Source organism: Aphelocoma coerulescens, chromosome 2, assembly GCF_041296385.1.
Source record: "Aphelocoma coerulescens isolate FSJ_1873_10779 chromosome 2, UR_Acoe_1.0, whole genome shotgun sequence".
NCBI lineage: Eukaryota > Metazoa > Chordata > Aves > Passeriformes > Corvidae > Aphelocoma > Aphelocoma coerulescens.
Window position 1 is genome coordinate 68,699,252 of NC_091015.1, and position 27,965 is coordinate 68,727,216.

Below are 27,965 nucleotides of genomic sequence, written 5' to 3' on the forward strand. Positions count from 1 at the left end.
CCTCACTATCAAGATGTTTAACTTCGGGGTTGTTGAGTCAGACTGGTTTTAGCATAACTCAGCACCAAAAGCAGCATGCCACCCCTTCTCAGTTCATCAATGATAGCTTTGCAAAATAGGACATTTTTTGAGTTGTTTTACACCATTGCAGGCAGAGCATCGTGCTACACTGACATTGTGACAATAGGGCACTTTGTATTAGGCAGAAGGTTTAAGGTCAAGTCTCAAAACTGGTCATGCTTTTACCCACCATCATGTGGTTTTCTCCATACTGTGAAACCACTGTGACATGCAGAGATAGCATGTTACTGTGAACAGTTGTGAGACTGCCACGGTGACCAGTGATCATCTTGCTCCAAATCTCTCTGTTCTGGTGGATTTTTTAAGAAGCTGAGAGCTGGTGTTCAGTGTTAATAAAAGTTCTTCAGTGAAATGTTATTGATCATGGCAGGACTTTTGAAAGGTGCTTTTCTCTGTGAAATATTAAAGGCACATCCAGCATGGACTATCATCTATTAGCGTGTCTGAAACACTTTTTTTTTCCAACCTTGATGTTCAGAAATGCTGAAACACACTTTGAAGCAGAACATTGCAGGAGAGACCAGTCAGGGGAAGACTAGCAAGATGTTAACTAGTATTTATGAAGTTTTAGAGATGTGGGCTTAGACACTTCACATCCAGTTTTAAATAAATACATAAATCACCATATGGGGTGAAGTCACAGAAACAATCTTCCTCAGGGACATGGAGCTACACCAGCATTTTAGCACGGCAAGACTGACCACTAGACTCCAGTATGAGATGCTGTCAATGCCACTAATGTCATATTTGCATTCCCAAAGACCTATTGCTGGCTGCATGTTTTTTGCTACAACCTTAATGGGTAGCCAGTATATCACAGACAGCATCAAGCTACACAAAGCTAGCTGCTCCCCGTAATACCTAACATCTCAGCATGTGCATCATTAACTACAGCACTATGTAACGCAAGCTTCAGCAGGCTGTGCTTGAGTACTACTTGAGGATGCCATACCACGCCATGACTCTGACCTTTGTTTCGTCTAGGCTATTCTAAACCTGCCTGATCTACAGAGTCATCTTTTAGAACAGACTTCTTAGTAAAGTTTTTATTGATGCTAATTGGTGCCATTCTAAAATAAAAAAGAAATAATACCTTTTTATAAAATTAAAAGATTCAAGGAAGAATGTACTGAGTTTTCCCTTCTCACATTGTAGATGGAAAGAGCAGGTCTTGAAATGGAGGGAAAAAATTGCCCTTTTAGTAGCTGAATTCATTATCCTCATTTCCAGCTATTTTTGACATTTTTTTCTTTCTGAGCAGTGAACATTTGAAAAAGTTACTCTGTTTCATCTTACACTATACACAGTTTTCAGATAGTTTCACCACTCTATTAGACACTGTGGTGCTATGCTATGAGATTAAAAAAAATATAATCTGGCCATCACTGTGGGCATTGTTCCCACATTCTATTACTGGTTGGCAGGTGGGCAAAACACCTGGTAAGAAACTAACATAAATTGGAAAAAAATACTTAAAAGGCACTAGAAGTCTCAGTAAAGCTTTAAATATTTTACAAAACCTGTGATCCATAGGCTCTGCCTTCAGCCAAAATCCACTCAAAGTGAAATAGGCCTAAAAAAACCCCTCTGCAATAAATAGATACCTCCTGGAGATATTCTAGCCAGCAAATCTCCACCTTTGTGTTTTGAACAAAAGCTTCAGGAAAACTTTGAAAAATCCTCCATGAAAGATAGAAGAAAATGGGAGAATATTTTTTTCTACCTCTCTAAGTTTTTCTAGTTTGCCTCACAAAAGATCTATTTTAATAGCAATGTCAGGCCAATGTGGTGTCAGCACCAAGTTCTGAAGTACACATTCTAAAGTGCTGCTTCACAATTGACTTCATGCTATTCTCATAAGAAGTAATTTGTCAAAAAAACATAAATGCTTTTCTTGATCTCAGCACGAGAATGAACTTTTGGGAAAAGACAGCATGAAGAGAAAATAAATACATATATATTTATTTATATTTATATTTGGTACATATACAAATTATAACATTTACAACAGACATAATGGTAAACCTAGATGCACTTATGTTGTAGGGGTCTCTGTTTTTTGTTGTAGAAGATGGAAAATTCCTGGCATTTTAAATTTGAGGTTGAATAGCAGTATTTTAAAATTAATCCAAGTTAGATGAGGCACTATGTGATTGGGGAATAGGAAAGGGTAAGAAGTGATCTTCTCAGCTAAAAATCTGGTTTTTTGCTCTGAAGAAAAGGTAAAAATTCAGCAAATTGGGAGCTAAATGACAGATGAGATTTAATAAAAGATGACTGTACTAGAGAAAGATAATTCTGACATGATGTACTTACTTTCTTCAACATGTAATTTCTGTGCATTCAGGAAACTAGAAAAAATAATCTCCTTAGACATCTACAAATGTCTCCTATCATGCCAAGTGGAAAATAATGGTGAAATCTGGGAAGTACGGGTGTCAGATGTATGAGGTAAATGAGCAATTGGCTGAAGGAAGAGCCCCAAGTGAGTTATACTAAAAAAGGCATTTGAGACTGTAAGCCACATACCCAATGAACTTCTCTAGAATACAATTTGGGATCAGTTTTATTTACACTTGCATTTAATGATACTGACAAATTAGTCAATATATACTCATGAAATTTGCCATCACTGTGCACTTGGTGAGCTGTCTTGTAGAGAGAATAGCTGACCTTGAGGATGGTAGCCATATTAAGTGGATAGACCTCTTTGTTATGAAACAGAGGTTCACAACCTTGTGAAGAAATAATGAGCTGAGAGCTCACTAACTGGTAGCAGGAATAAAAAAGTATACAGACTTCTTGAATTAATCACAGGAGGTGAACTGATGAAAATAAACTTGGCCCTGGCTATTAAAAAAACCAAATACAATGCATAACTAGGAGCAATGTCTAGCAGGCATAAGGAACTAAGAGGAGAAGTGTAGGAGAGAAAGAAAAAAACAGAGAAAGCAAATGGGGAAATCTCTTTGAACCTTGTCTTAAAATAAGAAATCCAGAACATCAAATGAAATTATCAAAAAAACTCAATAAGAATATATATTTTCACAATATGCATAACTAATATTGTGGATTTTATCACACATTAATGAATTCTATGTGATGTTGTAGATGTCAGAAATATGAATGGAGTATAAGTTAGTCAAACTGGATGCTAGATCCCAAGAAAAATTCCTTTACCTATGCTCCTAAAGTCATACATTTTTCATGTCTTTCCCAGTGTTTATGTTCATAGCCCATTCCTATTCTATATTTTAAAATAAAAATCTGTGCATGTTAATTTCCATTTTAGTTGTAATATAGTCATAGATGTATACACATATATGTATGTGTCTATATAATAGATATTAAAGTAAATCCACTGTACACTATTTCAAGAAGAAATTGAATCACAGATACTGAAATCTAAAAATCTTATGAATCATATTAGGGGGGAAGTAGTCTAAAAATGTAGATTATATTTCATAATTTTAAAGGAAATATTAGTCCTTCTACTAAGCCTCATTAAAATAAAGCTCATCTCATCTTGCCCCTAACAAAACAAATCAAACTGCCGTAACCAATAGAGGAAAGATAAATACAGAAAATAAAATACCAGAACACTAAACTGACCATCAGACTATTAAACATAGTACTAGTACCTTAAGTAGCAAGGCATATAATTTGCTATATACAATATTATTTCCTCCTTCACCACAGAAGGTGTTTCAACAAAAGTGCTGAAAAGGTTTTTAGTTTTTTTTTCTTTTCACATATACATCTGAGACTGTCCTGTCCCCTTATCCCACTCCTCTTTACAACACAGCTGTGTTATATTTACTAGGTCTTGTGTTATACACAATTACATGTTTCCAAATTAGCTCTCTAAATCATTTTCTACTACACTCACAATACCTAGTTTAACCCATCAACACACCCTCTAAGAGTGTCTGTGCTCCCACTGCAGGCTTTGGTTTTTTGCTTTGAATAAGTATGTCTATGATAATGCTTGCTTGCTTGCTTGCTTGCATTTTGTTAGATGAGGTTGCAAATTTCTTGCTTGCAAGTAAACCCACATGCTTAAGCTGATAAATGAAATGCTTACAACACATGATTATTATGAACAATTTTAATGAGTCAAAATTCAGAGGAAGACCAAGCAGTTCTGCAAAAGTTCAATATATGTAACACTGCTGCCTTCAAAGAAAGCTATGAATGTGTTGCTTAGAAGGAATCAAGATCACAACAAACACAGTGAGATGTCTTGATGGGTAACTCCCTTGCCCCTCCTGATCCAATAGAGTTACACTGAAAAGTAAAGAAACATCAGACTTTAGACCAGAAAGTATAGTTCATATTCAGTAAGAAACACAGCTCTGTTACCATAAAATCCACACAACTCCCCAAAGCAGGAAGTGGGTAATACTTTACATACTTTACAAACCTCACCCAGTTCCATCCAAAATAAATCTTTTTTATTTAGTTAGACTTAATAGTCTCGGCTAATATTTAGTTGGGATTTATATACTTTAGTACAAAATTCTTTTGTGATCATCAACATTTAGAGTCAAATTCTGCCTTTCAAAGTCTGCACCTGGTCCTAGTGCAGACTGAGGAGAATGAAGGGTTAAATTCTGCATTTTTGCTGCAGTCTTCTGGCCGCTTGTGTATGTTAAGTAAGTGGAGCATGAAACAGAGCAACCAAGAAAAGGAAGGAGAGAATGGGGGAGGGAGAAAAGATTCCTATCCACCCACTAATCTGTCTGCTGTTAAATACAACACAGTCTAAATTTGGTGGGAAACTATTGCTGAATTCCAGATTTTACAATTATAAATGGAATTCAATTTCATTGATGCTCCAATTCAAAGAGTCTATCAAACATCCATTTTGATCACAAGCACACACACAAAACAGTTCTTAACACCAAACAGGGATGATATTAAGGACAAAGGAAAGGAAGAAGAGATAAACAGCAGACCAATTACTAGATCTCTGTAATCGAAGTTATTTTAAAAAATAAAACTCCTAAATGATCTTAAAGGCAACTACAGTTATGCTGGAGAAGAAGGTAGAAAGAAAACAAAAATGAAAAATGTTACCAGCAACTCCTGCCACAGGCCCATCCCACACATCCTGACACGTCTGCTCAAATAGTCCCCATTTCCATGAAGAATGAGCAAAGTGCCTCAGACAAAAGGCATGTCCTACTAGACCCCTAAATCTCAAATTAAAACCAGTAGTTCTTTTACAGAAATATGTAACATTTTTTTCTTGCTATTATAATGCAAAGCTTTTTTGTGCGTGTGCATCTTCGTCGAGGGGAAGCAGAGGGGCAAGTACTGATCTCTTCCCTCTCATGTCCAGTGACAGGACTTGAGCAGATGGAATATAGCTGTGATGGGGGAAGTTTAGGTTAGAAATCAGGAGAAGCTTTTTTACCCAGAAGGTGGTTGGGCACTGGAACAGGCTCCCCCAGGAAGCAGTCACAGCACCAACCTGACAGAGTTCAAGCAGCATTTGGACAACACTGTCAGGTACATGGTGGGAATCTTGGTGTGTCCTGTGCAGGGCCAGGAGCTGGACTCTATGATCCTGATGGGTCTCTTCCAACTCTGCATATTCTATGATTTTATGATGATTCTTTCAGCAGTGCAGTTTGCTTCTCATATATATTTGCTTCTTACATATCTCAGCTTAAAGAAGTATATGCATAGTGATGCTGTAGAAACTCGCCTGCTGTAGGCAACAAATTTCTCTGATGAAGCCATATTCACCTCTTTTTGTAGAGAGGTTTTGCGTTTCTTTTATTGAGATTAAGGTTATAAGTCTTATTGAAAGGAAGGGAGTTTTAAATAAAATATGGTAACTGGAGCGTTTTTACTGTTGCAGTTAGCACAGACCTGACATCAGTGAATGAACAGCAATTTCTGCAGTGTCTTCTATCACATTGTTTATCCACCTTCCATCTCCAATTTGTCTGTTATGGAGTGCTTTTACCCGCTACACTCTTGATACATACCACAGACACTGGAAAGGTATTGTGATGTGCCTGAATGTCAAATTAATCAGAACCACCACAAAGAAGTGGGAGACAAGGAGTCAATGACAGTAAGAACATTAAAAACTCTTCTCAAAAGAATCCATATACGATGGGTTCCCTCCTATCACATGGCTGAATGAGGCTTGAGTAATCCCCAAGCTGCTCCCATTCCAAACTCTTATCACACTGACATCCATATTTTTCTGTTGTCAGAAGCCGGGGTGAATTCAGCCATGATATCAATGAATGGATAGGAACTGATGCAGTCTTTCTCTCTGAATATGATACAAAACTACCAGGTTAATTGGAAAAAACAACAGTCCTCCTAGTCCCTCAGTAAATTTAAGATTGCAAGGAGCTACATAACTTGCTATTTTTAATTTCAAGATAATTAAAATACTCCCACAGCCTTAGAGTTCCCAGCGTCTCCCATAGGAAAAAATAAAATAACCTTCCTTCTTTTTAATTTTTAATTGTCAATTGTTACACTACAGATATAGATCTAATACATCAAGTGGAATAAATAGGCCACCATTGAGGACACAATTGAGGTTATCATCCCTGGGGTTGACCTGTACTGTAAAAAGCCTCACTGGCAGTGACATTGTCCCACATCTACATGGCATACTATGTTTGCTTATAAAGTGACTACTGATGCATAAGCAAACCATAAGGTTCACATGTGAAATGAGATTTTTTTTTTTTTAAACAGATCACTTCTGGAATCTAAAGTTAGTCTTAGAAACAGGTAGAAAACAACATCATTAAAATTTTCCATATTCTCAAAATAAATGCAGTTGAAATTCAGGGAAATATACCAAAGTGATTTTTAAATTTAGGAAAGCAATGAAAGTAATGAAGAAAAGAAACTTATTTTTCTAACTAATTTTAAGAAAACTTGCACAAATATTAAGAAAAATATGTCCTCAAGAAGTTGAAGAACTCATGCTGAAGTCTTACAAGAAGAATGATAAGCCGAATATTTGCAGACTCTTCTAGTTTCAATTGTTCACGTTGTAAGCTTACATCTTATTCAAAATGTCACAGAAATATTGAATAAAATTAAGCTTAAGTCAGGCCACTGAGGAACCCAATTTACAATACCCTCATTTAACTCATGAGCTAATGATAACTTCTCTCCAAGAGTGCTTTTTTCATGGACTATATACTCACTTTATCTCAGTTTTGTAGACTGTATTTCTGTAGTTTAAAGATACATCTAAGACTACATTATTATAAGCAAAAATACAGTGCTGCTTGACAATATTAGTCTGCCAGAGAAAACAATTAGAGCAAATTAGCACAATTAGACCAAAAGGTGATATACATATATTGCCTGTTTGAAAAAATCAAACAACTATTCTACTTTCTTACGTATTGTTAACTCATCTTGGGTTTTCACCAGAAATCTAACTGTGGTTAAAATATTTTTGTTTTGTCTTCCCTCCCTCATTTATTTCAAGCTTTAGCTTCATCTACTTATCCCTCCAGATTTTCCCTCATTCTCTCCTTTTTTGCCCAAAGTTAGGTGCTGGTGGAGTGTAAATTGGTTTAGCTCTTCACATATATGTATCAAGATATCTCTGGTACTTCTAACTTGTGTAAATCCTCCTTGATTTAATTTCTCAATAGCTTGTTAGATTTGGGATAATAAATACATGGAATCTATTTGGAAAGAGATTATATGTCTTCTCCTTCCTTGATTGTAGTGCAAGATTCAGATGCAACCTGCAAGAGGCCTTCTGCTGATTGCAAGCTGCCAAAAAACAGCTGAACAACTGCCAAGTGTCACAAAGATCTGATATGACTTAGGTCAGTGTGGTCATAGGGACCAATTATTTTTTCATTCAGTTCTCATAGAGCAGTACAGTGGCCTTTCACTTGACATATTGCCTCCTAGTCTTAAAAAATGAGCCTGTTTATGCAAGCCTACAGCATGTGTGTCAAGCTATACTGTGATAATATATGGATTCATTAGGCAGTAAACTGAGCAGCTTCACAACAGGCATTGAAAGGTTCACATGATGCATGAGAAAGTTAGGTATCTCTAGAGTAAAATTACACTTGTAAAGAACAAATATTAAAAATACTGAGTATATTAATATATTTCTGAAATAATAGTAGCAATTAAACCTTTTCATTCAGTCATCCAGAATCCATGATTTTCCAAAGGGATGTTACCGATACACTCTCATTCTCAGGTTAATTGAACTGTGTAAATCTAATATTGTAGTTTTTATGGCAATAAAAATAACTAAACTGCAATTTATAATAAAATAATTAGAAAAAACCACACAGCAGTAATTAATTTTTTTTTAAAATGAATAATCAATTATAGGGAAAAAAAAGATGGCCGAGTTACTCAAATAAAGAGTATTAACTTAGAGACCTTAGTTTGTTGGCAACAGGATTACTGTTAAAATTAATAGTAATAATGCCATTTTTATCAAATAAACTGAACTGGCTTCTCAGAAACAATTTTATTTTATGTATTTTCTGTAAAATAATGTCAAGATATTTTTCTTATCTTGGAAGCATCATCTTGTTAAAACCTAAGTCATTCCCACCAGCCTCTACTAGACCATATCTGATGGTCTCTAGTGACACTAAACAAAAAGTGCATTAAAGAACCAGTGAATTGTAGATATTACTGTAAAAATGACAAATCGCTCACAAACCCTGTCTTTGATGAATGTTCTCCATCTCAGTGGGCAGAACACTTGAAGTTGTCTGTGCCCCTGTTATTCCCAACAGATTGATGCAGACTAGAAAAAAGTTCACTGTGACAAACATAAAGAAGTTACTGTGGATCCAAAATACCTGTCAGCAGTTCCTCTGATGTATTTCCCTAGGATGGAGTAAACCCAGACTCATTTCTGTCTGAAGCCCCTGTCCTACAGTGGCAGAGTACCTTTAGATTCTCCTCATGTAGTAGATCAAGTTTGATACACTTGAATAATTACTGAATGACTGTAATAGTGCATAAAGGGAGGTATATATGAGAATCTTTGCAGAATCAGGACTCAGGAGAAATATACCTCTCTAGATGATAAATTTGGTAGCTACCAGGTACTAATTTAGAATTTAGAAGGACATGATTTTAAATGCACCAGTTTTTAATCTCAAATTCTTCCTGTCCCAAATGGTTTCAAATATGGGAATTATTATTGACCCACTGTCCCCACTGCTAATGATTGCTGATTTTGTATCACACTTCAATAACTAAATTTACAGTCTTGGAAATAAAAGTCTAGTTGAATTTTTGATCTGCTTTGAAGCAAAAGAACCAGAACAAGCATGAGTTTTGAAAATCTGAAAAATTGAAAACTATATCAGCTACAACAGCTAAACAAAAAGTCATTGATTCCAATAGTGTAACATCAATTGAGAGAAAACATTTCTCTTCTGAAGTTCCTATCTCTTGTTAATATAAAGAAGTAGAAAAAGACTTGTAGTCTTCTGAATATTTAGGGTTTTTGGTTTACTACCATTATCTTGAATACAATATTGGCCTATCAAATGCACTTATGCTAAATAAATCAGATCCTTTTAGTCTGTCTAAAGACAGCATATTAAAGACTATCATTTCAAATGACCTACTTACATTTAATATCCAGAGAACATTACAATGGTAAGAAATCAGTACTTTTGACAGAAAATTTTAAATGTCTAGGAGAGCCTGAGTTTCACATCTAAGAATATGCCTTCTGAAATGTAGGTTGCTTTGAAGGTATTTCAGGTTCAAAGTCCTAGATGGAGAAACCCTGAAGCAGCCAGCAATCACATTTGGAAGTATTGTCCATGAGATTCTTCCCCAGTTGCAGAACACTGCTATCCAGTAGCTGCTCAGAAGAGAGTAGTCTCCCCTCTGCCTTTTTCTCAAACACTTGCGATGATGTAATAGGACAGAAGAAAGCACAGACTGAGCAGATTCCTTCTCATGACAGTGTGAACTTAAGATTTCAGAAAGACTCCACAGCTAACATTTCCTTGGTTGCCAAATCTTAATAATAGAGTCTTTAGGCTTCTGATAGATATCATGTCTTAAAATAAAAGGTGGTGTAAAGGAAAAAGAAATTGAAGCAATTAATCTGACTAGATGCTTTAGAGTACCTTGAGAAGAAATGGAAAATTTTCACTAACAATCAATTGTATTAAACAAAAAATATCAAGTGGAAATCTTTGAAAACTAACAAAACTAAGGAAAATGTATGTCAAAATTAGTCTTTGATTTCTAGTAAAAAGACAATAAAAGGATCTACATTTCATTTGTTTCCTCAGCTTATTCGAGAAGCATTTAACACTCCCCCATCTCTACCCAGTTCTCTTAGCATAGGTGAGAGCATCCAAAACAAGAAAAGGGGTGTAGACAATAGAACATTCCCGTCTTATCTAAAGTTCTTGCTTTTGTTTGGGATGGATCAATTAACTTCTCAAGTGTTATTCCTGTTACATTTTATGTCTTTCCTGTCTCCTGTGGGTCAAGCTCATAAAATAAAACAGAATTGTCATGACTGGATATCAGGCTCATATTTATGGCTGGCAAAGGTATGTGTGTGTGTCTCAGGAGCCTAGGGTTCACCTGTAAATAGAAAGTGCACATCCTTAATAACAATGGGGTTTTTTTCTCAAGACTTCCAGATATCTGCAAGCCTGGACAGGCATACCGTTCTTTGTATAAGGCAGCATTAGTGAAAGTCAAAAGGGCATATAGAGGTGATCTGTGAACAGTATCTATCTGTACACAGATGCAAAAAGTGAAGACAAATCTCCTACAGGGTTATTTTGTGTTACTTCCACCCACAACTAGTTTTGAATATTTTGCATGCTAAATATAATTTCTGAGTACCTCAAATTGATGAGGCACATTTTCAATTCATATCAGAGCTCTATTTTTGAAATATAGCACAAGCAAAAGATTACATAGGCAAGTGGCATGATATCCTGTTATGCATTATGCTGATATTTACTTGACTGCAGAGGAATAGCAAGACAGAATTAAGCAAAGAGAAAACAGACTATAATGCAATGAAAGACACATAAAGGATAAGAAAAACATAAGTAAAGCTAAGAATACCAGTAGTTTGTTTGCTTTTTCCATGTTTTTGAAATTAAAACCTTTTTCCTAAGATGAGCTACTAGGCTCGTATATTTTGGAATAATAAATCCAAAAGTTTACATCTCTACAAAAATGAAGAAATGCTTCAGTGCACTTCTATCCCATGCAACATTTAAAGTATCTATTGTTAATGGTGTTTTCTCCTAGTATGAGCATTGAACACCTCCAAGATGATTTATGAACAACTAACCTATATCAGGACTGAAAGTGTAGAAATGGAAAAGAAATCCTATGGAAGAGAGGTCACACAAAGGAAGATGGGACGAAAACTTCTCTAAAAACACAGGTGCTTAGAGAAATGAACAAGGGGTCTGAGAAAGCTGCCAAATTATTTGTTTGACATTAACTCACCTTCTGGTGATTCAGTTGAAATAATTATATTTGGTAACTTCACCTCTATTGCTGTAGCTTAAAATGAAGTAGCTTTGCAGGGTGAAGTTTTCATGAACTGCTAAATAGCAGAGGAAGTTACACTTGAGTGCATTATTAAGTATCCACCTGAATCAAGAAGGAAAAGATGGATAAAAGGATGGACAAAAATGTGCTATGGTAAAAGTACAGATATACTTTTGCAGGTATACTGTTATAATACTTTCAAAATAAATTTAAAAAAAAAAAAGGAGAAAGGAAAAGAAAATTTAATTGTCTTGCAATTATGCAACATGGTTTGACAAGCCAGCAGAGTAAATTAAAAATCACTCTGGACATTATTTAATCTTTAAGGTCCTAAAACATTAATTCCAACATTGCTCTACTTATGTCCAATCAGCATATCCCAAATACTTAAAATGAATCTTTATTTCCAACTTCTTCAAATATACACTATCATGACAATATTAAGTGAAAAATTCTTTTCCTTTTTGTGTTTCATCAGAAAATGTGATTTGTCTGATTTGTTTAATGAAGCTATATAAATTACTGAAGACTGTCCAGCAAAAAGCTATAGAAATCTTACTAGCTTGTATGTGAGGAGCCAATTTAACTTTGATTTCTCTCTCAACACTGTCAGATGCATGTGGGGGAGGGGTTGCATGTGTGGCACTTGCAGGAGAAGATGGGAGAAAGCCCTATCCTGGATGGACTTTGCCTGGCAACCATTTCATATCTCACATGGAACAGGCAGTCAGCAGGGAACACCAAGGTCCCTGTACCCTCCAGAGAGGTTCTCCAATCAGACAGCAAAAGGTCTCCACCAATGGACTGCTGTGGAACATTGGACTGGGCCACTGGTCTCTTGTCAGCAGGCGGACTTCGGGAGGAGCCAGTCACAAGCTGTTGGGACTCTTTGCCCTGGCTCTAGCCTGCTTTTTGGTCTTTTTTTTGCCCTGGCTCTAGCCTGTTTTTTGGCTCTTTTGGCCTCATTTTTGCCCTTGATTGCCCTTGCTCTGCCCTGCCTCCCTGTGTTCCTGTCCAATTCCTTGCCTTCTGCATCCCTGCATTCCTGGCTGAGCCACCTGCTTCCAACCCTGCTTCACGGATCCAGCCTGTTGCTGTCATCCCTGCCTTGACCCCGTCCAGGGTTCTGCCCCTCCTGCCTGATCACCCACTCACCTCGTGTCCAGCCGCCCGTTGCCGTGGGAGCTGTGCCTGTGGAGCCGCGCCCCTCTGAGATCTGTGCAGGCTCTCCCCGGCAGGCAGCGTGCACACACCCCCCGCCACTTGGACATCCATGGCACTCCGCACTCCTCTGGTGGCAATGCCTGCTTTTCCTGTCTCCCCTTTCTCTTCTCTCTCTCTCTTCCCCCCCCCCCCACCATTCTTTTTCAGTTTTCTTCCTCCTTTTCCTTCCCCCTTCTTTTCCATATAAATATGTTTTCTACTCTTCCTTAGCAGGACAACGTCCCTTTTGTTACCAATAAACAGTCCTCAGATATAATATTTGTCTACTTTGGCTTATTTTTGTCCTAGACCATGCATTTTAAAAGAACTCCCTGCAGTTCCCCATAGTGGAACGTGACAGTCATGCAACATCAAATTTAAAAATTCAGTTCAAAAATTTTGAGAAGTCCCATGCTTCTTTGAAAGTTGAGAAAAATGTTAATCTTTCTGTTGCTAGGCTTTCTTTTTAATAAGTAAAGGAGGTATATCAGAAGAAAGGAGAAGAAAACTCATAAATCACATTTATGAAGTAGAAAAATCCAATTGTAGCAGAGGTGTAGTAAAGAACTTGTATATTTGTCATTAATATTTTGCAAGGCACTCTATAGAAATAAAGACTTTAAAAGTAGGGGGGGTTTTAAAAATAAATTTTTGCTAAGATAGAATGCCAATTAAATTGAAAGTAAAGAATGGTAAAGAAAAAGGCTACAGTGGACCCATGCTATATCTACATCAGTCCCCACTAGTAACCCCATCACCACATACAGTCTTTTAGTGACATTCGATGATGAGATTGCACAATTATTAGATGTTCCAAAATATTAATTTTGATTACACATAATTTTTGATTGCTGAACTAAATTTCATAGTCACTATTTAGTTGAAATAAAAAAACCACCAAAAACCCCAAACCAAAACACACAAACCTTAACATTTTCTCTTAATAAAGAAGTTAACACCAAGTGCTATGCTTGCTTCTTTTCCTAAACAAATATCCTTTATGACATGAGCTTATGATACTTGAACTACTGGGCAATTTTCCTCTCCAGAAATATTTTGTCAAAACAAGACACTTGACTGAAAACAAATTCCTCCTGGAAATTTACACCCATGGGGAGATGGGGGTCTAATAGGTTGAAAAATGTGTAAAGTCTTAGTTTTATTGGGTTGTAAGACAAGTTCTTCACTAGGAAATTACAATGGAGTCCAACAGTTCTTTGATTTTATTCAGCTGTCTTCCTACACTGAACCTCAAGCTACAATCTGTTGCAAAAATCTGTATTGTTGCAGAGTAGAATGAGTTAAAACTGCACAGCTACCTTACTGAAGTTGGTCCAGCAGGAATAATGAGAAATAAGAACTGCAGAAATCACATCCTTCTACAAAGAACAGAACACTCTGCTGAAGATTATGGAACATCCTGTTGTGATAAGCAATTGCGTAAAAGAAGTAACATTGTGGCTTGCTTTCATTAGCTACCACATAGACAGAACAAATGGAAATTGTTATGCAGAAGCTAAAACAGTATAAATATCAGTGCCTTTTACTAATAAATGTCCTTGCAGTATCACTGCTTGGTCCATGTTTCAATCACTGTCAATTGGTGCCCCGTGTGAGGAGAGTGACAAAGAGTGCCTATCTGTGCAAAAGACGGCGAACCCCACTGAACACAAGTCTCTCTGAGAGGAAGTGACAGCCGGCATCAATCCCTTTGGTTATTGAAGGTGAGCAGTGGGAAAGGATGTGCGCACAGCCATCGTGGGAGGAGGAATCTGTGCTGCAGCTCGCGGAGCTGCTATTAAAAAGTCGTGCGAGACAAATCCCCTCACATGGACTTAAATGTATCCTAAAATGGGTGGCTGGGCATGTTGACAGTCAATGCCATAACAATCTTTATGAATGACGTTTGGGATCCAGCAGGAGTTAAGCTGTGGGCCAGGGTGACAAGGAAGGCTGATCTTGCAGAGGCAGAGCTGCTGCCTGCCTGGTGGACTATGTTGGAGGTTATTAAGGCACAGGATGCTAGAAAAGGGTCTGAGGAAGGTGGTACAGAGAAAGAAAGGGTCACCTATCCTGCATAGCTGACTGCCTCGCAGGAACCCCCACAGTCGGAGGAGCCCCCACAGAATTGTCTACCTCTGATAAGCGAAAAAGATTTTAACTATCCTAATGACTCTTTTGACCAGAGGAAAGTCAACCCTGAAAAACAGCCTGGTTTATTCCCTCTGGACTCACATGATATATGGGTTAAAATTAGATTGCAAGTGTTGGGAGCAGGCGATGTAGAGGTCGCACAGCGTATTGTTGCTCCTGTCACATACTTCCCCTGCCAGCCAGCCCAGTGGCAAGGACTATCTTTTAATCTTATTAAAGAACTCTGATGCGCCCTTGTGGAGTTTGGCATATCATCACATTTCTTTACCAACATGTTGGGGTCAGTACTTAAATCCAATACTACAACACCTCATGATTTAAAGACATTAGCGGACTTGCCACTAACACCCACGCAGATGACACTCGAGGATGTGGAATGGAAGAGACTCTGTGAGCTTAGACAGTTGGAATACTTAAATAGTGGCAATCAGCAGAAAGCTGCAATGACCATGGATCACCTTTTGGGCCAAGGACAGTATGCTCAAGCAGTAGTGCAAGGTAGGGAAATACCTTGGGCTCCGCTTGAGGACATTAGATCAGATGCCTTTGTGACGTTTCTTAAAGTCCCTAGAAGACCACAGAAATCCTTTATGGAGATCAAACAGGGAGCTAAAGAGCCCCACCTGCAATTTGTCAATAGGCTGCAAGAATCACTTGATAAGCAGATTTGCAGTGGTAAGGCCCATGATATCCTACTGTTAAAATTGGCAATTGAAAATGCTAATGCGGACTGGCAGAGTGTGCTGACACCATTAAAGAACCCCACCATTATAGACATGATTGAGACTTGTAATCAAATTGACAGTTAGTCATAAGTATGAAGCCATGACTTCTGCATTTGCAGAAATGAAGGTTTTCCTGGCTGGGCAATCACAGATCTATTTCAAATGTGGGAAAGAAGGTCATTTCTGCAAGGATTTCCGCCAGATCCTAGGGGCATGTCCTAAGACCCCAGGACCATGTCCTCACTATGGAAAGGGTAGGCACTTTGCCAATCAGTGCCGCTCAAAGTATGACAAAGAAGGGCGACCCATCTTGGGAAGTGGAGTCCTAAGCGGCAGTGCACACAGACACAAAATCCACCACTAACACCACGCAGCAGAGTGCTGCCATTCTTGCACCCGCAACAGCAGGCAGTGACGGACTGGATGTGGCAGCACCCACAGATGTAACTCTTGCTGACACTACTGTGCATCTGATCCCCATGGGAATTTGGGGGCCGCTTGGAGACGGCCGAGCTGCATTACTTCTGGGACTATCATATACTACTATTCAAGGACTCTTTGTGCTACCTGGTGTTATTGATGCTGATTATACAGGCAAAATTAAAATTATACTGTGGAATCCTACACCTCCATACATCATAAAAAAGGGCAGCTGTCTCGCCCAACTCATTCCTTTTCAGACGAATAATAAGCCCCGTGGAGACACTGCCTATAGAGGATCACGTGGTTTTGGTTCTACCGGCAGTCCACTGGTCTCTTGAGTGCAGCAGATTTCTGATCAGCGACCCACACTGCCCTGCGCTCTGAAGTGGGGAGGTCACAAGACTGTCTTTACACGAATGATTGACACCAGAGTAGATGTCACTGTCATCTCAAGTGCTTGATCACCCCCTGCCTGGCCTTTGTCATCACCAGGTCATGCTTTGACAAGAATTGGAGGTGCTAGTGCCAGCAAGCAGAGTTCCAATTTGATGATATTTGAAGGACCAGAAGGCCAGACAGCCACAGCCCGACCTTTCGTGTTGAACTCTTTGGGGTGGAGGTGTGCTCAGTCAATTTGGTGTCTGCATAAAAACGTGCTTTTGATAGGGGCTGCTGATGCATGCAACACCCTGTGTTTAACGTGTGCTGTTACAAAACCTGTTCGGGTAGACCAGTAGCCCCTCAAAGTTCATTGCGCTCAACGTGTTAATGCAAGAACAATTGCAAGAAGGACACATTGTCCCATCCACCAGCCCATGGAACACCCCTGTGTTTGTCATTAAAAAGAAAAGTGGCAAGTGGTGTTTGTTACACAATTTAAGACAAATCAATGCCATTATGGAGGATTTGGGCCCTCTACAACCAGGGTTACCTTCACCCATGATGATCCCTAGAAAACGCTCCCTGATGATGATTGATTTAAAAGACTGCTTCTTTACAATTCCCTTTCACCCCGATGATACACCGAAATTTGCCTTTTCAGTTCCAAGTGTAAATATGCAGGAGCCCCTGAAGCGGCATCATTGGGAGGTGTTGCCACAAGGAATGAAAAACAGTTCAACTATATGCCAGTGGTTTGTTGCTCGTGTTGCTGCTCCAGTGCCCCAGTGCTTTCCCACAGTACTTTTGTACCATTACATGGACAACATATTGATAGCTGCAGCCACTGCCAAAGAGACGCAAGCTGCCTTAGCTGTGGTTATACATGCAGTTCAACAGGCTGGACTAATTGCTTCAGAAAAGGTACAACACTTTCCATCCTGGCACTACCTGGGATAGCGCATCACAGAGCAAACCGTGAGACCTCAAGCTATCAGATTGCCGACATAGGTGAACATGCTGAATGATCTGCAAAAGTCATTAGGTGTGATTAACTGGGTACGGCCTCTACTTACCATCACCAATCAAGACCTTCAACCACTGTTCGAGTTGCTAAAAGATGACACCGATATGTCACCCTGGACTCTTACACCTCAGGGGCATATGGCCCTACAACGTGTGACATCAGCAATTGCTGCACACCAAGCAGCTCGTTGTGATCCAGAATTACCTATTTTGACTATTATTTTGAACCCCAGCCGACAACCTCATGGACTGCTGTTTCACTGGGATGACCATCTGACTAATCCCCTACAGTTAGGGAGTGGTTGTTTCTTCTTCATGCAATGTCTAAAACTCTTACCATGCAATATGATATGTTTGCACAATTATTAATGAAGGCACAGAGGCACTCCTGTGCCCTTGCAGGACAGGAATCTTGTTCGTCTGCATACCTACTATGCCTTATAACAAACTGCTGAGATTTTTCAAATTGCCCTGGCTGCTTTTCCTGGGCAGATTTTAGTGCATTCACCAGCACACAAATTATTCACCACAGGATTTGTTCCCGTGCTTAAAGCCAAGCGCTCTGAAGTGTCACTTTGAGCTCTAACGTTTTTTTCCAATGGATCAGGAAAGACACAGAAGTCTGTTTTAGTTTGGCGAAACACGACTACAGGCCAATGGAATTCAGATATCTCAACTGTCCCTGGGTCCCTTCAAGTTGTTGAACTTGCTGCAGCTGTAAGAGATTTCTGGAAACAGTCAGAACCCTTTAATCTGGTTAGACTCTGCATACCTTGCAGGTCTCATAGAAAGAGCACACACAACCCTACAAACTCTATGTTGGCAGAACACTTATGCGAGCTGATTTGCTTATTATATCAACAGGTCTCTCCATATTTTGTTACTCATATTCGGTCACACACCACTCTTCCTGGAGAATTGGCAGAAGGCAAATGGCAAGCTGACCTGCTCACCACCCCTGTTGTGATAGTCCCCAATACATATGAACAGGCACGCCTTAGTCATGCTTTCTTTCATCAGAATGTGAAAGTGCTGCAAAAGACCCTTGCTTTACCTCAGCGCCAAGCTCGATATATTATCTCTTCCTGCCCAGATTGCCAGTGCCATAATTTTGCCTCTGTGACAACAGGAATCAACCCCAGATGCCTAGAAAGCCTGGATATTTGGTAAACTGATGTTACACACTTTCCTGAGTTTGGTTGCATGAAGTATGTGCATGTGTCTGTTGACACATTTCTGGAGCAGTTCATGCTTCCTGCCATACAGATGAGGCCTCCTGGGACGTTTGTCAACACTTTTTACAGGAATTTGTGGCTTTCGAGGTGCCTCGACAAGTAAAAACTGATAATGGCCCTGCTTGCATTTCTCAGAAGCTACACTTCTTCTTTCAACAATGGGATATTTCACATGTTATGGTCATTCCTCATTTGCCAATAGGTCAGACCATTGTAGAGTACACCCATGCTACTTTGAAAACCTTGTTGCTGCAACAGAGAGGGAGAATGCTCGGGGAAACTCCACAGACTTGTTTAGCCAAATATGTTTATAATTTTTATGAAGACAACCCTATGCCACCTATAGTAAAGCACATTATTGCTATGAAGGACTGCATAGATACTGTAGAAAAAGCCCAAGTTCTTATCAAGGATTGGGAACGTAACCAAATACAAGGTCCTTATGCCCTGATAACCTGGGGAAAGGGTTATGCTTGTGTTTCCACAGAAATGGGACCTTGATGGATACCAGCTCAACTGGTGAAGATGTATAACTGTGGCGCTGCCTCAGCATCGTCAACTCCCAAATGTCCCAGACCCCCAGTTTCCTGTAGACCTTAGCACTTATTGAGAAAGATACGGGTACATTGACCTGTGACTAGCATGCCATATTGAGAAGGAATAAGAAGACATCAGATGGGTCCAGGAAGAGTGAGAAGAGCAACATCTACAGTTAGAAAATTCAGCTATTCTGTGCTTAAAGTGTTTAGACTCTAGTCATCAGGCGTGGGCATTTTGTCAATGCACCAGCTGTCATAAAAGGTGGTTTTGCAAGGCACAGCATTGCTGAGCAAAATGCCCTAGATGTGATTCCCTGTGCTATTCCTTTGGGAATTGCATAGTACCCTGTTTGGTGTGCGGGTGGAAATACAGTCCACCCTGACTTGGTCTGAAAGGCAAAGGGAGGCAAAAGCCTCCCTTGGAATGGAAAATGCAACCCCCTTCCCTCCAAATTATTATAATTTTGAAATTAAGGGGCTTTCAGTCAACGATATGAGGAATAGGAATAACAGTTCTTTATTATTATATATATATATATGTATATGTATATGTATAACAAGGCAAACAAACAACAATAACTATGGCAGTAACAGCAAACAATCACAAACCCAGTCCCAGCCTTCTCGGCTGTCAGGCCCTTTCCCCTTGGGTGCAGTTCTGGTTGCAGCCGGCAGGGGCGCTGGCAGCTCCTGGTGAGCAGGGCAGGCACAATGGTGCCCCCATGACTGCAGGGGGCGCTCCGGCACGAGCTTGGGGAGCATGCGGCAATGGCAGTTTGGCCGAGCCAGGAAGGGATGAAGGAAAGGCTTGCTTCACAAACCCCCAGGGGCAGCCAATCCCAGTGCCCCAGCAGAACACTCAAGAACAGCAGGCTGGAACAGCAGGGATGAGCACAAAATCCCAGGTGGTAGACGAGGTGTATCAAACTCTGGAGCTGCAGTGGGAACCCCTGGATGACTCAACAGGCAGGGTGTGAGGGGCTACAGAGTAGCGAAGGCTCAGAGCAGTGGCAAAGGAATGGCAGGGGCAGGGCAGCCATGGCCCGGCTCCCAGTGGGGCAGGGAAAGGTGGGCTTGGTAACCTGGGGTTTTCCCTGAGGCACCCAAGAAGATGGTGAGAAAGTCCCTTTCTAGTGAGGTAGGGTGTTAAATAAGGTCCCGATACAATGGCTGCTCAAGCAAGCAGAGCTCCACTCATGGTAGAAGGAATGCAGCAGAAAGCAGAATCCTCCAGCAATGATGAATTCTCCCCACAGCGACCGCAGCTTCTCTCTCCTCCGAACGCTGAGAAAGCAAGAGAGCTAGGGGCTCCACTCAACCCCTTTTTCCCAGTCCAGATCTCGTGGCATGTCTGCCCTACACGAGAAAACCCCAGGTAAAACAGTAGCCAACTGGACTTCTCCCCTGTGGCCCGGTCTTTTTTCTCTCTTAAGTATCCAGTCCTTACCATCTCCTAGCAACATGTATGGGAAAATTCTCTAAGAGAAAAAGAAAAACAAAAGGAGAACTCCTAAAACCCCAACATACCCCCACACCAGTACGTATGGGAAAGGGATTGGGGCCCCAAATATGATGGGCCCTCTCATTTTGATAATTTTATGCTTAAAGGAGGAGAGCGGCTGGGGAGAGGCTATCATCCCCCCACTGCCACAAAGGTTAATGTGTGGCTCACTCTTGCTAAGGCTTTGAACCAATCAGCACTATGCTTATCTATGGCCACACCACAGGCACCCTTCCATACATGTCTGGTAGGAATTCCTGTGGGCGACCCACAGGTGATTGTGACAGAAACCCAGGGTAGGGAGCCCCGTGTATCCTGCAATACCTCCATGGTATCATGCCTGGATAATTTCGATGCTTGGGATGATCATTTACCCCTTGCCCCTTCAGACCCACAGAAACTTGAAATTCTGGGATCGATTAAGGCAGATGTCTGCATATACCTCAACTATAGTAAATTAGGGAAGAAGTATAATAGTGACCCATACTACAAGATGACTCAGGATGTTTCCTCAAGTCAATTGTTATTCCGCAATAGCTCTTCATGGTGCAATCAAACCATAATATCCAATGGCTCTGTGTACTATGCACCCTCAGATTCTCTCCCACGTGAATTGCATCAAGGGATATTTTTGATTTGTGGTGATCGTACTTGGCCTGCTTTGCATTTGTGAGTGATAGGCAGACCTTGTACTATTGGTCACCTCACAATATTAACTCCTAATCTAACCATTGTAGAGGGATTCCTTATGGAACAGGGGCATATGATACCCTTGGAAAGATTGGACAACCCAGGGTTGCTGAGGAAAAGCCCCTGAACAGGCTCCTGGCTGCAGGCAGGCCTGGAAAGCACCTGGCTGCAGGCAGCCCTGAAAGTCCTTGGCAAGTTATGCACTGGTCAGCTCCCCCGCTGATTAGAGGCTGTCTAGAGGGACTGGGCAGGAATCTTTGCAAAAGTAGATCTAAGTTGGCATAGTTGAACAATAAAGGGAGAACGATGCTTAATCATATCAGTGTACGTGTCATCACTCCGGCCAGCTCTCCAGACTCAGTCCCTAACAAACCATGATTATAAATCATACACATAAGGCAGATCAGGACTGACACAGGCGTGCGCTTCATGAATTTACCAAAGACTGTGACCCAAATGCACAGTTTTGGAATCCCCCACTTCTTGAGAGTGTTTCACTTTTAATTCCAGGTGTTGCAGCAGCCAAAGCCCGTGCAACCTTGCGAAAGCTTGGCTGTTGGCTGACCCAACAAGCTAATGCAACTTGCATTGCTCTTTCTGGCCTTTTGGCAGATGTTGATTCTGTACACCATGCCACTTTGCAAAATTGTGCTGCTGTTGAATTTTTGTTGTTAGCCCATGGTCATGGATGTCAGGATTTTGAAGGAATGTGTTGTATGAATTTATCTGATTGTTCTCAATCTATACATGTCTTGGGGTGACTTTATGGTGTGTATCCCATATTGCTGCCCTATGCCCAGAAATTAATTTTGTGTCTTTCTATGCCTTTAAACTGAGGCTGAGAGGGGGGAGAGAAAAAGACAAACAACTTTCAAAGCAGTTTGCAGTTTGTTTTCATGTTTCAAGGACACAAAGATATACACACAGACTCTGCTCTGTGTTCTGCTGCGGCAAGAGAGAGGACCAGGAGGAAACACTGCTTGCTTTCCAGCCAGTTTTCAGCCTTTTTCTTTGGAGAGAGATGGAGAGCTGAACTTCTGTTTTCCTGGGACTTTGTTTTTTCCTTCTCTGCTGGACAGTTTCAACATCAGAATACATTGGGAGGGCTTTCCACCAAGGCCTTGGCCCTGGAGGTGGGCCCACCACCACAACCCAGCTCTGAGGAGGAGGAGAGAGGCTATCTACGGAAGGACTGAAATTTTCGCAGGTTTTTCTCTTTACAGCGAGAGGTTTTATTATTTAGCATCATTATCCTTTTCCTGCGTGTTTGTTGAATAAATAGTTTTTGTCTCTTTCACTTTCCTTTGAGGAAAAATAATTTTTTCCTGAACCTGGTGGGGGAGGGGTGGTTGTAACCTGCCTTCTCTCAGAGGGTATATTTCCAAATTTGCCCAAAACGGCACAACATGCCATATGCTATACAGCAATCAGAAACTGGAGGAAAATGTTAAGAAACTGCAACAGGATGACAGAGCAGATTGGCTAGGTCAACTGTTCCAGTGTTTGAATATCTCTGGATGGGCTGAGAGGCTATTGCAATTGGGAATTTATGTATTGGGAATATTTTTGTGCCTTTTTATGATTGTGCCTTGCTTATTGCAATGTATATAAAGAATGGTTAGTAATGCAGTTCAGCAAGAGCTGTATGTAGAACAGAAAGGGGGAAGTGTTGCAGAGTAGAATGAGTTAAAACTGCACAGCTACCTTACTGAAGTTGGTCCAGCAGGAATAATGAGAAATAAGAACTGCAGAAATCACATCCTTCTACAAAGAACAGAACACTCTGCTGAAGATTATAGAACATCCTGCTGTGATAAGCAATTGTGTAAAAGAAGAAGTAACATTGTGGCTTGCTATGCATTAGCTACCAGATAGACAGAACAAGTGGAAATTGTTATGCAGAAGCTAAAACAGTATACATATCAGTGCCTTTTACTAATAAATGTCCTTGCAGTATCACTGCTTGGTTTGTGTTTCAATCACTGTCACTGTATGGAGTCAGACAATACTGGAAACTCTATCTAAAGGAATTTTATTATAAATATAGGGAAACTTAGATTATATACTTAATTAATGCAACTGGATTTCTATTAAGCAATGAGAATAAATGTTTAGGCAGCTATCTTTGAAATTTTATCCTTAGTGTAGAGGATACATGAGCAAAGCAATGCCAGTTCACAACACAAAATACTTAAATGTTTCATAATTTAAATTTTAGCTTCACTTGGCAGATTATTCATCAGCACTGTAATTCCCTTTGATGTACTTAGGTAAACTTAATCTCAAACTACATTGAATTTGAAAGAAAGCAAAGAAGCAGCCATAAGAGGAGGCAGTGTTCAAGAATAAATTACTGTCAAGGTCTAGGTTATATGAGACAGTGTGACATTTAACTGAACTGCCTCTTGAAAACAAAGGTAACATGAGGGTCTGGAGTCACACACTAGAGCATGACGCACAGTTGGATTCACTGCAATATCCATCCCTTCCAAAATATTGCAACAACTACCATTTTGATCAGTCTACACATACAGCATAAGTGTATATTTAAAAATAGCAGCCTGATCAGTGAAACAGGGATTTGGGCTGAAGTGTTTTCTTTTTAGATTTGTTGTTTTTCACTTTTAAAGCAGGTCATAGAGCTTTCAGTAGTTTATGAGCTACTTAAGTGCTACATTGATATCAATATTAGTGTCTTGTCTCAGTATAGAATACAGCACTGGCTAACGACTTGTAGAACTTGCTTTTTTAGTACACACACACACAGACAGACACACAGACACATATACAAGTTCTCATTTTACAGCTCCAAGCCAAACATCTAGATTCTACCACAGACTTCTAACAACCTCTTCACCAACAACTCTGAAGACATCAATAGAAAAGTAGTAAATTTACCTGAATTGGTACCAGGAATGCTAGAGCAAGGGTTTGCAAATGTTGAATGAATAGCCGACAAGGCTCTCCTGAATCTCAGGGTGGCAGTGTGATAGATTCTTTTGGGGAATAGCCTCTGATTTCCCTTCCTTCAAAAGAAACAGTTTTTCTTTACATGCTGAAAAACACAGGAAAAAAGACAATGCATGGTAAGTGAAGACAGATGAAAGAATCACTCCAAATCTTCACTAGTGGTCTAAACCAACTTGTCTTGGGGTGATCTTATGATGTATATCCCATATCGCTGCCTATGCCCAGAAATTAATTTCTATTCCTTTCTATGCCTCTAAACTGAGCCTGAGAGGGGGAAGGAAAAAACTGAGCAAAACTTTTTCAAGCAGTTTGCAGCTTGTTCAAGGTCACACACAGAGAGCAATTTGTTTCCCAGCTGCGGCAGGGGAGGGAGGAAGCACGTGGCTGGCTGCTCTCAGGACAGTTTTTTTTTGGCCAGTGGTTCAGCTGTTTTTTTCTCTGGAGAGAGACTGAGAGTTGAATTTTTTCCTTCCCTGGAATTTCAGATTTTCTCCCTTTTCTACTGGACTGCTTGATTGCTTTAACATCAGAGCACATCGGGAGGACTTTCCACTGGGCACAGAGGGCCTGGCCCTGGGCCAAGCCCCAGCTCCGAGGAGACCAAAGGGAGGACTCTAACACTTTCCCAGGTTTTTCCCCCACAGTGAAAGATTTAATTATTTAGCATTATTTTCCTTTCCCGTGTGTTTGTTAAATAAATAGTTTTATCTCCTTCACTTTCCTTCGAGGAAAAGTGGTGGGGGAGGGATGGTTGTGCCTTCTCTCAGAGGATATATTTCTAAATTTGGCCGAACCGGAACACAACTGATTAGTGTAGACACAGCCCTCATGATGGCCATAAGCTTCCTCAGAAAGAAGACAAGGCAAGCCACTAATCTGCCACACAGCCCTGTCTGACTTGATGTTTACCTGACTCCTCAATCTAGATCACAGATCAGCAGTAATCCTATAATCAAATAAGACACTAGAACATTGGTATGTAGAAAGAAAAGGACCTTTCTGAGGTTGCTTTTCTTATTTCTAAAAAGGCATGGTTTTGATATCTCACTGTTGCTGAGAAATACTTTAAGAGAAGATGCATATATAAGCCAGTCTCTAAAACTGCCCCACAAATAAACAGCTTCCAATCTTCAAATTTTCTAGTTTTCAACAGCATCTTGGCTGAGTTATCAATATTAAATATAGCAACCCATGCGCACAGGCTCATGTAAAGTGTCAACCGTACCGTGGATGCTTTTCATCTTCTTCCTCAGCTTTCCTAGTCCAACCTAATTGTCTGTGCCCACAAGTCCTCAGCATACCTCCAGCTCCTCAAGATCCTAATGGTGAGCTGGATCATTTTGCAGACTTTGTGATTAAAATGTTACTAATCAGCTACCACACCCTCACTGCAAGGCAGCCCATTCATCTTTCTACATGTATGCAGCAGTAACTATCACAATCTTCTTGCAGTAAAACCAAAGAAACCCACATAAATGTCAGAAGAAGAAAATCTCTGTTTTGCTGATAATTTATTTTAAAATTTATTTATTTCCTTGTTGAATGAAAAATGCAGCTAAATTCCTTTTTAAAATCAAAGTAGGTCATGTTTCTTTCACAAGTATTTTGAGAGGTAATCAAAGGTAATTCCTTTGCAAGGAAAGATAAAACCATATTAGATTGACAAGTCTCACTTCCTGCTGATTCAAATTTATGTTCAATAAAAGAAGAATATTTTTGGTCAATCTAAAAGTTTCAGCAACTTACATAAAAAGCTGCATCAGGATGCACTGGCAAAGTGACCAACCACTATCTTACAATATGTCTAAGAAAACTGCATATTCATATGTTCATGCATATGCTAGCAGTATTTTTCAAGACGAGCATAGGACTACTCCTTACTAATGTAAATATAGCCAGAGTATTAGAGGAAACCCAAATGATAAATAGCTGGGAGCTCAAGCGAATCATACAGTACTCTGGTTCACAAAGATAGTACTTTGCAAGTTTATTTCTATTGGATTGTCTTTAAGGAGAAGATGCAGAAGAATTGGTAACTTCAGTCTCTCTTTATTCTCCAAAGACAATAAGTTCTTCATTCTTAGCTAAGTTTAAAAGAATTCCAGTGCAGCAAATAAAAAGCAATGCCTTACAAAAAGCCATTCCTGACACTAATGGAGAAATGAGGGGACCGATATAACCTCCAATATATTCAGCATTATTGTAATGAAATAAAAAAATTTGTGATCAAAGTGTGAAATGGCTGCATAAAGACTTTTTATTAGTTAGTTAGTTAGAGCCAGAAACACTCCTTCAGATATCATGTCTATCTCCACATTGCCCTAAGATTTTCCTTGATTGTCTGGACAGCATGCCATTCACAGAAATTTTTAGGTACTCTAAACATTTTGATAATTTGCTTTATTATCTCTTTATAATCTTCTTCTTTTGTTAAAATATCAGCAACATTTTAAAACACACAAATGTTTCTACTATTTTTGTTTCATCTCTTGTGAAGATCAAACTGTGAGAGAGTAGGTCTAGCTTAGATATTAGGTAGAAATTATTTTCTGTGAGGATGGTGAGGCACTGGAACAGGTTGTCCAGAGGAGGTGTGGATGCCCCATCCTGGAAATATTTAAGGCCAGGCTGGATGGAGCTCTGAGCAACCAGGTCTAGTGAAGTGTCCCTGCCTATGGTACAGGGCTGGAACTGGATGATCTTTAAGGTTTCTTCCAACCCAAATCATTCTGTGTTTCTGTGTTTATATGTAGTGCTTTTTTAAGGCCAGACAGTACTTGTACAAGTCTGCTGGAACCTACATACTAGTCGGTTAGTTCTTCCCACAACTGAGCAAGTGTGCAAACAGTGGTGACACATCTTCCTTTCCCTTCTCACTAGAACCATCCTGGTTAAAGTAAAGGCCACAAAAATAACAAGTAATATTTTCTTTAGCTATAGAAAACAAATAACCCTTTGACAAGTGGCTAAAGAGAAGAAATGTAACTTCGGATTTTCTAGCGTCTCCAGAAACACACATTCAGCAATTCTCTCTCTCCTTCTATGGCAACACCCTCAAATGAATTTTTCCTGAATTCCCTTCATAGTAGCAATTTCAAATAGTGTGCTTTCCAACAGGCAACTTCTTGAAAATCCCACATTGTCATTCACCTAAATTTCTTAGCATTCCCTGGAAGCATTCTATAATCAGCATTGTTTGTTAGCAGGACAAGTTATGTCATGAAAAAAAATTGTTTCCACCTGTTGGCATGAGAAAGAGGGAATGAGAAAGAAGGGGCAAAATTAATGTTTTTGACTTCATGAACATTGTAATAGACTAGTTTCAAAGGATGGGCATAAATACCTTCCTAATTTAACATGTTAATTACTAATTACTTACACTGTCTACCATACTCAACACCCTAATTTGTAAAGTTAAACTTTATTTAATCATTTGATAACTGCATAGCAGTATATTTTTAAAAATGCATATCTTTGGTACAGGCAAGATTTAGAAGGTCTCTAT